Here is a 10659-nt window from a genome sequence, read left to right on the forward strand (position 1 = left end):
ACAGAAAATTTAATTTGCTATGAAAAGTGTCTTTGAACCATTTCAAAGTCAGGCTTGGTTTTCGAGTTAAATCAAAAAAACTGAAAACCGACCAGTGTTGCCGTTTTCTCAGAAATGCACCAATGGATTTAGTAGCACTTTTGGGTGGAGTATTCTTGTATGCCAAGGAATCATAATCGCCAATAAAAAGTCTTGAACGAATTTGTTCTATTTTTGCTCTGGAGCTCGGGTCTATTAAATAGACTAAAAGCAGTAACGGCAAAAATAGTAAAAAAAACCAACAGAACCGACCTGCAAATTTTTTCGCACGCTTCCAAAATCGTTGAAATGTGATAGTTTTCAAAAAAAAATTGTCAACTAAATTTCTAATTTTTTTGTGACTAAATCGTCAGTTTTCAGAACTTTTTTATTTAGTCATAAGAAAATCGAACTCGAGTTTCTATATTAAACAACAGTCTAAACAACTGAAGTGATTGACTGCTAACTTCATAGTTAAGGGTTTTCGGTATAATTCTCTAAAGGAAAAAATTGAAATTGTGCATCAAGAATTTGCATTTGAAATTTGGCAAGTAAGTAGTTTTTTAGTAATTTTTTTTGACCATTAAAATGGTAATAATTACACTGGTTAACAAAATTAAACTTTTTTTTTTGTTGCCAAAACAAAAATATACTTTTCTGAAGGATTCCGGTGTGCTGAAATCGAATCCGAAGCGAAACAAAATTAATTCTTTTGAAATATTATTATTATTCTTTTATATAAGGAAAATTGTTTGAGCATATTTAGTAACGGTTTCTAAAAGAACTATTTTCCATCTTTCAAGACCTGTTTAAATCTTTCCGATATATTTCTTACTGCCTCAGTTGTTTGGCATATTAAATCTATCACAGAAATTTTAAAACGTCATTATCTTCTTTATGATATATGAAGCCAAACCCACTTACTTCATTTTAAGATATCTCGAGCAATAAAAGAGATATTGAAAAGATTTAAACAGGTATTGATAGATGGAAATCAGATCTTATATAATCATATCTTATATAAGAGAATAATGTCCAAAGTACTCAAATTTTTAATTTTCTAACGGTAATATTTCAAAAACGAGAGCTGATTAGTATTTTCTGACTTCGGATTCGTTCAGCACACCAAAAACCTTCAGAAAAGTATATTTTTGTCTCTACAACAAAATTCTGTAAACCAGTTAACGATACTTCACATACAACCGTACTTTTGCTGTTTGACTTTCTCGTAAACGACATAAACGATTTTAACGAATTATTTTCATACGAAAAGCTTTATTATTATTTATGTATGTCAAAACTGAGAAAATTTTTGTTTAATTTTTTAAAAAATATCCATTTTGTTTGAAAAGATTTTATAATTCCATTGCGTACTTAGTTTATCATGTGCATTTTCCTCAAAACAAGCTAAGGGCTTCAATTAAAAAAACAATATATTAAGCTTATAGCATTATGATCGTAGGTTATTTTTCGATGTTGCATCTCACCAAGACAATCTGACTTCCCTGAAAAAAGTTATGTCTGAAAAAACACTACACGTATTTTGTAATTAAGAATTATCGTAGCAAGTTCCGGGGATGATTTTTTCAATTTGTTAGTTATCTATTGATGCCCTGTTAAGCCATTTGTTTTTTGGACATTCTCCGTTCTTCAAAACAAAAAGTTTGTGTGACCCAGTACATCTTATTGAATTTACTATTCTTAATTAAGATAAGAATAATCATATCGTACGAAAAAAAAAACTTTTTTAAACTAAAAATCGAGACACTTTTAGATCTAGCAATATATTGTTTTTGTAACCCAATCACTTTTTAGACTTTTACCCTTTATTTCAAGGGTTGGTATTCAGAAGAAGCCTAAAACCTAAAATCTTTATATTAATGGAGGTACTCATTGTCAGAAGTATATATGGGTTTTGGTTTTAGTTAACACCATGAATTTTATTTCACATAAAACTTTTATGAACTTACCCTGCAGAGCAAGTAACAATCACACAATGTGAAATAACATAAAACAATAACTTTCTAACCCAATTTCAGTTTAACCTTTAGGCTCAGTAAAAGAAAGACACATTTAACACACTCAGATTACCTTGTCCTTATTTTACAGTGCCTTACGGTTAACTTTAAATTGGGTTTAAACAAGTTGACAAAATTCACTATTAAATGTGTAGCTTCTTTGTTTATAGACTTTTTTATTATATAAATAAAATAAGTTCCAGAACCTATATTTTTGTCACACAAATTAAACATCATTTGTGATAAATGGGAATAAGGCTTTAAAATTCTAAATCAAGGGGCACGGTAGTGCCCAGCCAAGTTCTCTATTATTTTAACCTGGTTCCACCTTTCCTCTATTGTTTTAATGATTCTTTGTAAAGATTAGATAAACATTTGAATTCAAAATTCTGAAATAACTTCTTAGAAAAACAAAACACTCAGATTTATTCAATTAAAGACATTTTTCCTGAGGTTTCTGTAAGAAAAACACACTTTGGCACGTAATTGCAGGACCAAAAGAGGCGAACGGGGGTAGTTGCCTAGGATCTTTGTGCCTTATATGTGGTTTATTGGGATCAAACTTTTTTCCTTTAAATTCAGCACAAAGTATACCATTTATCTTATAAACTGAGTGATTTAGAAAGCAATAAAGTCACCGTTTCAATAAGGTACAATGTTGGTCGCAATTTTATTGCAATGGCATTTCTGTTTTCCTTGCTTTTATGGTACCTATTTATGTCGTAAATAAAAAATGAAATTAAATAAAAAAAAAATAAACACAATACGCTTCCGTGTGCGGTCGAACTTGGTGTTCGTAATTGACTTACTTGTATGTCCATTTGAAGTGTCATTTTCAATAAGGATATAATTTAATGGTAAAGTTCCACATATACCTGTATGGTGGTTAAATGGACTTCTATTTGTAGGAAACTTATGACGCTTAAGGCTTTTTATATTTTTCTGAATCTGTGAAGGTAAACGAAACATAATATGAATGCGGTTCACCGACACGGATTATAAGATATATGCTTTCAAGTGTATAATGTCATGAAGTTGTCAGACTGTATTCACGCAGAAATTTTAAACGATTTTAACTGCTTGGTACAATACCTTTTTGAGCCATCAAATCAAAGGCTTTAGTTTTGATATGGCATCGATTTTTACTGGTGTGATTAAAAGATTGAAAGCTCTGTTTGTGTCTTTGCTCAAACAATGTTTGGAATGTAGTTCAAAGGGTTCTAGAGTGAACTCTTGAATTTCCATGAATTATATAAAATTAAACTTCGGATCAAAAAATTGAAAACTTCAGACAAGTGTCACTGCTTTTATGCAATCGGCCTTTAAAAAGACCAGAGATTTATTTGCGGGTTTTTAAACTTGAACGGAAGCTCTTCAAAAAATCGAAGGTAACCTAATCACCAGAAAGCAGCTCAATATGTACATATATGTATACACGGAGAAAAAAAGGGCACCTTAAAATAAGATGATGCGCACATTAAATTTCATCACCTTAAAATAAGGTGATATCTGCTTAAAATAAGGTGATTCCACTTAAACTTAGTTAAATTTAATGTGAACTTCATCTTATTATAATGTGAATTTTCATCTTAAAAAACCAACAAAAATTAAAATTTTAAAATTATAGTCACATTTTAGCTTAGGTTGCAATTAATTACACTCATTTCCAACAGTGAGATAGCACGATGGTAAGGCACTCTTATGCCCCTATGGGGCATAAGAGGCATTTCCAAATGCCCAATACGGAAATTCCCCGCGTGGGGCAGTTGAAATGTGACCCGCAGTATAAAATATAGACTGTTAAGGATGGTGGGGCTAGTATTCTTGTTTGGGGATGTTTTTCTTGGCATGGTGCGGGGCCATTTCATCGGAAAGAGGGTATTATGGACCACCTTAAGTACAAGGAAATCCTAAGGGACACTATTCTACCTTTTACTGAGAAGGAAATGCCTTTAAAGTGCACATTTCTACAGGATAACGATCCAAAACATAAGACTAAGTCTGTGAAACAATTGCTATCCGTCCAAAAAATCGGTGTTATGGAATTACCACGTCAGTCCCCTGATCTGAATCCTATTGAGGACTTGTAGAGTGACGTGGGAAAAGCGATTAACAGGTCTGATACCTCAAATTTGGACAAACTTTGGCAGGAATTTCGACGAGCTTGGTATTCAGTACCTTTTGATACTAGTACCCGCATCAATTATATCGTTACTCGTTACTTTCGTATGTTTCGCATATTTCGTATGTTTCGTGTGTTTCGCATGTTTCGTTACTTTCGATACTTTCGCATGCTCCGTGTGTTTCGTACATTTCGTATATTTCATGTATTTGATACGTTTCGTATGTTTGGTATTTTAAGTATGTTTCGTTCATTGGTATAAGGGTGTAAAAATTTTTTTTTTTGAAAAAAACCAATAACAATTTCTATAATCTAAGCTACATTTTAAGGTCATAAACATTAAAATTAGTTGCGGCATTCTCATGTAATAAGAGTTTAAAGGTAGCTATATTGAATTTTTTTCGTTTTTTTTTTTATCAAACGTGGAAACTTTTTTGATTTTTTTCCAAATTTTTAGACAAAACTTTGGTAATTTTTTGTTTATATTCTTTCAGTAATCTTATCACAATTCTTTAGAGACCTTTATTTCAAAAGTGCAACGCGCAGATCTCGAAATATTAACACTTTAATACAACCATGTCGAACAATTTTTCATTTATTTTTTCTATTGAGAGTGATTTTCAAACCTAGTTTTCTCTGCTTCTTTTTGTGTTGAAAATTTTGCACAGAAAATTAACTAATTTTTTGAAAAACCAAAAAATTTTTGTACATTCTTAAGCTAAATATCAACACCATTAACACCAAGGCCATAAACAGATTGGTTGCGTCGTGGATATACATATTTCTGCCAAATAGAGAAAATACAAAAACGTCTCTTTTGATATTTCTGTATAAATTATCGATAACACAATGATTATTGAACCTTGGCACTACTGTTTTAATCGAGACAAAAGTAAATTCCAGATAATTATCTGCAGTTAGCATTCTGAATAGGTATGGTTACGATACCGACACGAGATGCGAAATGCGACAAATTGAGTGTATCACTTCATTTCGTATCTCTTACATCGGATTTAGTATTGAAACTGGAATCGCGTCGTTACTCGTATGTTTCGTATCTCGTACTGGTAAAAATCTGCATTTTCGATTTTCTAACGGGAATATCTCCAAAACGTGATGTGATAGAATTTTTCTGACCTCGGATTCGAGCTCAGCCTATAGAAAAGTATACCCTGGTTTCTGTAACAAAAACCTTGTTGACCTTTGACCAGTGTAATTAGCTCGCTAACGCTCGCAATTTATATCAACTAACTTATCACTCTTTGTACCTACAAAACTAGAGATGCCGCTGAATATTGGGCCATTTTTAAATTCGTTTACCGCAAGCAGGGCTTTTTTAAACTTTTAACTACGAATTCCTCTCCTAAAAAATACTTAAAAAGGATATTGGCAAATTTTTCGCTTCTACACAGTTCAAATGACTATTTGATTTAGCGGGATTTAGAATCGACTGCAGTTACATATAGTTGATAAAAAGTATTGTGATTTCTAAAAAAAAATTTTGTTTGGTCTAAGCTAACCCCCCCCCACTGTATATTAAAGTTGCATATGGTGGCAAGTTTAAAGGATCTATCCAAGAAAGACCCTTGAAATTATGATGGATTGACTTGATACGATTATATTGAATCTCATAAAATTTACTCCATATTTGAGAAACATACTCGGGGTGGGGCGAACGTAAACTCGTTTTAGAGAGAATTTAAATTGTTTGGCATTTGACTGGGTAAGACAAATTGAACAAGTTCCAAATTTATCGGTTGGACGTTTTTAACAATAGCTTGGGTTTTTTTTTCCGAAGTTGCCTTTAAAAACTATTTGCTTAATTCTGAAATAAGCTCAAGTTAATGAAAGTTTGGTACTGGTTATAAAAATATACTAGTAGTTTTTTTTTTATTGTTCTTTTTCTCCACTATCCATTTTACTATATCAGATAAAATGTCATTTTCTTAATATGAAACAATAAATAGCTATCTCTATCTAATTGAAGAATTAAACTTTAAAATGGCCACAACGACACGTACTAAACGCACAGGTCCTGATTAATGATTCAGAAGCATGGACTTTTCCTACTTCCGGCTGTTTGACATACCAACGACACGGGCGGCGCTGAGGTGATTGTCACGTTAACCAACTCAGTGACTTTCAAATTAAACCACCAACTTGGTTCATCTTCATAGACACGTTGTTTTTTTTTAAGTCAACCACACTGACAAATTCCAAAGATAAATAATCGTTAAAAATTGAGAAGAACAAATGTTTCCATGAACACTTCATGAGATGAATAAATTAAGCTTAAACAGCATACATATCTTCTTATACTTTTCTTTATCTTAGACAAAAAAAAAAATACCATTCCATAAGATCGTGTCAAGACTAGGCTACTAAGTACCTATTCATTTAACTTAAATTGTCTAAGACAAATTGAGTTTTCTATACTGGTTACGTATTTTTTTTATTTTTATTATAGAAAAAAAGAAGAACTTGAATAATTTATCAAATTAGTCTTATAAAATTGTATGAAACACCCTCCCAAAATGACAGATATTTCTTAAATTGATGATACAAAAAAGGAATATCAATATTTTTAAATATTCTATTCAAAAAGTCTTTTCTATATGACTTTACGAGGGTTCTAAGATATGAGGGGTTTGCTCTATAGTATTATGCTATACCTATATACATATGTCTGTTAAGCTTGACAAAACACAATATTATTATAACACTGATGGCAGAGAGTGTGCTACATCAACCGTTAAACATTGGATTAAATCCAAGAAGTTCCTAATTAGAGAAGAGCTCTTGCTCAATTCCTCCAACTTCCGTCAAGGAGCTTCATTAAGAAAGATAGCCAAGAGCACTCACTTTCTTAAGCCGAATGCCAAAGGCATATAAGCATCTTTTTCCACTTCTTTCTCCATCATCACTCACACTCTCGACGATTCCACTCCTTATCATTCCTTTCTCCCATATCATTTCTCCTTTATTCTCTATATGTTAAGAGTGTGTGACTCAAATAAAACAAATGGGATTTAAGTGAATAGGTCACACATCGTGTCGACAACTAACGCATTCTGATATGGCAAGAAACAACAATTGAAAAATAAAAAAAGTATAAGAATAATAATAATAAAGACGCGTTCCTAATTCGTTTGAATTGCCTAAAACAAAGACACACAGGAAAACGCCTAAGTACTCATGAAAATAATGGAGCAGAATAGAGACGTCTCTAAAGTGGCTATATAGTATGTTGTAGAGGTAGGTACGTGAAAGTCCTTCATTCGGAATAAAACAATGAAAGAACACAGGACGACGACGATGACTACTAAAAACTCAAGCAGCAAAAAAGTATATTTTTCTTCATGAAAACTTTTATTTCTTTGTGTTTTTTGTTGTTTTTGTTATTTTTTTTTCTTGTACAAAAACAAGAAGGTCTAAGTTTTTTGTATATTTTCGATTGCAAGTTAAACACAAACAGCTTTTGCTCAAGGAGCTCTCGCATACAATAAATCAACAAATAATATAATTGAATAAGTTAGACACACAAATTGTTTGCTTCTTTTGGAAAAATTCTTGAATATAATATCTACAAGTATGCAAACACTTTTTCATTTCACTAATGCGCTTCATAGAGTTTTCTACCTAACCTACTGAAACAAGTAACAAAAAAACAAAGTGTATATAGGATTTGCATAAGTATAACAGATGACTTACATTATTTTTAATTGAAATCCTCTGTAACTGGCTTCGGGGCTTCGATAGAACTTGTATAAGAGGAGTTTTATTTACACCACCTCTTCACCTCCAACAACATCCAACATTGTAGAAAACATTTCCTTCGTGCACCTACATCACACTCGTCAAATAGTATATACTTATAGTGGATATAGGTATTAGTAGGATGTCTGTCCCTTTTGTATTCGCTGCTGATGGTATGCTTTGCTACCCTTACTCGCCTTCAAATTGAATTGGAGCAGCACAATTTCTCGAAATTGATGGTATCCAATACATTACCCGTCCCTGACCTCGGCCAACTTTTGCAACTCAAAAGCCCGGAAAAATTACTAGAAATATTTCACTTTGAGAATTTATCGAGATGGTTATTAGTTTGACCTAAAGAATTTATTACTTAAATTCTTAATGCACATACACACAAAAACTCACATTGAAACTGACATAGGATGATATTGGCAAAAAAATAAAGAAATTTGCAAATTTTGGAAGTTTTACGTTCACGAGATTACGAGCACTGAATTTTTTACCAATATAATTCTTGATTAGTTTTTGGAGGGATGATTGCACACACATAATTGGGATAACATGTTTTTTTCCCACTTCTAAGCCTTAACACGCACTATATGTCGTTACTTTCTATGTTCTAGAGAAGAAAAAAAAAGAATATTGTGAACGAGATTTTATGCAGCTATTGGATGAAGGAACATAATTTACAGGTCCTTGCGCATGCTAGGGATCCCAGTTTTAGTGTACAAGAACCCTTTATTGTTGGTTTTTAGTAATAAATATTTGGGGATGGTTAATGTAACTTTTTTTGATTATTTTTTTTATTTTTAAAAGTTATGTATTGTGTTATAAGGAATTTAAAATATATAAATTTAATTTTTTTTTGTTTTATTTAAAATTAAAATTTAGATATAGATTAAAAAAATTGAAAAAATTTAATTTAAAAATATTTAATATTGATGGAAAAGGATGAGAGACCGAAGAGCGACACGTCCCGAACCTAGATAAATACTCAGGAATTTGGTGTTTATCAAAAAACTGTAAAATTATTTAAGCTTTTATCTGCACATGAGCAAATCAAAACAGAGAGTCAAAGAGAGAATAAAGCTTTTTTACTCAGATACTTGCACAATACCATCGAAGGTGTGCACCACATTTTGTGCATTTGAATGGAAAAAGTAGCTAAACCGCAACTCTGCTAGTTATATCCTTCTTTATTGGCAATTAAACGTCTCTATTTGGTGATATGGAATATTATTATCTGATAATAGTTGTGGTAGGATATAGTTAGATACATGCTTTTGGTTTTGTTTTGTTATTTTATTATTATTTTTTTTGGTGGTTTTGGTTTTCCTGATATAGAAGGTTTAGAATATAGAAGTTTGAGAAAGATCTAATCGGTGGAAAAAAAGTTTCTGCGAATAATACAACTGTGGGCAATAATTGTGGATGGTGAAGTATTTATTCTATATGCCTATGGTAGCATAATGTCCTTATACTCATAGCATCGAATTTCAGTTGGTGTTAATTGTAGAGTTGCCGTATAGAAATGTTTGATTATTTGTTTTTAATCAACAATTGGCTTCAAACTAAAGTTTACTATTTTAAAAAAATGTTAAGCTTCCAGTATATTTAGAGAATATAGACCTCGATAAGAAGCAATACAAATTCTTTTAATTTAATGCACACTATATCCAACATACTCCTTGATAAATGTTTAGGTTTAAATTATTATATTACAAAAAAATTACGTATACGCCATAGTGAACATTTTTTTAAATATTTTTAAAATGTAAGTACATTTTGCTATAAAGCCTTTTTAAAAAATGTATAGATATCTATTTATAAAAATATAAAGCCCAGAAAAAAATAAAGAAACAAACAACAATAATTGTGCTTTTGTAGTGATTTCCTATAAGGCTGTATTCCAGTAATACAGATACAAAAAAAAACATTTAAAAATTAAACTGCTCAAAACAAAATAGGGCATATCCAAAATTTATTGTGATTGATTTGATTGATTCGCTTTGGTAATAATAGCCAATTAAGTATTTTTTTTTGGCAAAGATTTGTTTTTTTTTATTCTTTTATTATTTTTTTTATGACGTGGCAATTATTGAAAGCTCTCAAAAAATCATAAACTTACAGAACTTATAGGTGAGATTAATATACGTACGTCTGTACAAATTTCGATTCGGTGAAATTAATAGAAGGGGCATTCCATGAAAAATGGTTATCTTTTATGTTAAGAAAAAAGAGTAATAACTAGATAGGATTTATTGCAATGTAAAACTCCTTTTAAGGCAGATAACTATTTGTCAAGGCTTAACAAGTATTTGCGAACTTAACTCCTAAATTGATACTCGGCTAGCCAAACTTTTCATCATCTTTGGTCTAACTATAACTATATTTGTTAAACTGAGGGTTTTCACATGGAAGGGACTATTTAAAATTATCTCTAAATGTCTTAATCGATCTAAAAACTGTTACGACACTTAAAATCTATTGCAAAGACTAAAAAACATGCAAAAGTTTTATCTACGTAACGATGGAAAGCCCCACAAATACAGATTATAAGTAGGACTATATTTGTGCAAAATTTCAATCTTAAAAAGATTGTCTATTTTTACATGCAATATATTTTTACAGAGAGCATTGTCAAATTTAACTTAATTTTTTTTTGCAATTAGATAATATAACCATTCATATGAAATGATTATACATACATACCAGTAAATGCTCCACAAGCGTCACAATCTTAAA

General features: G+C 31.1%; 1 protein-coding gene across 1 annotated transcript in view; it reads right to left on the reverse strand.

The window, feature by feature from the left end:
- The window catches only part of LOC129909831 (neurotrimin), a 137977-nt gene extending 129226 nt beyond the window's left edge, over positions 1-8751 (reverse strand). The window contains exon 1 of the mRNA XM_055986938.1: positions 7870-8751. The gene's annotated coding sequence lies outside the window, so the exon portion shown is untranslated. The remainder of the gene's footprint in view (positions 1-7869) is intronic.
- Between the last annotated feature and the right edge of the window lie 1908 nt (positions 8752-10659).

This window comes from Episyrphus balteatus, chromosome 2, assembly GCF_945859705.1.
Source record: "Episyrphus balteatus chromosome 2, idEpiBalt1.1, whole genome shotgun sequence".
Taxonomy (NCBI): Eukaryota; Metazoa; Arthropoda; class Insecta; order Diptera; family Syrphidae; genus Episyrphus; species Episyrphus balteatus.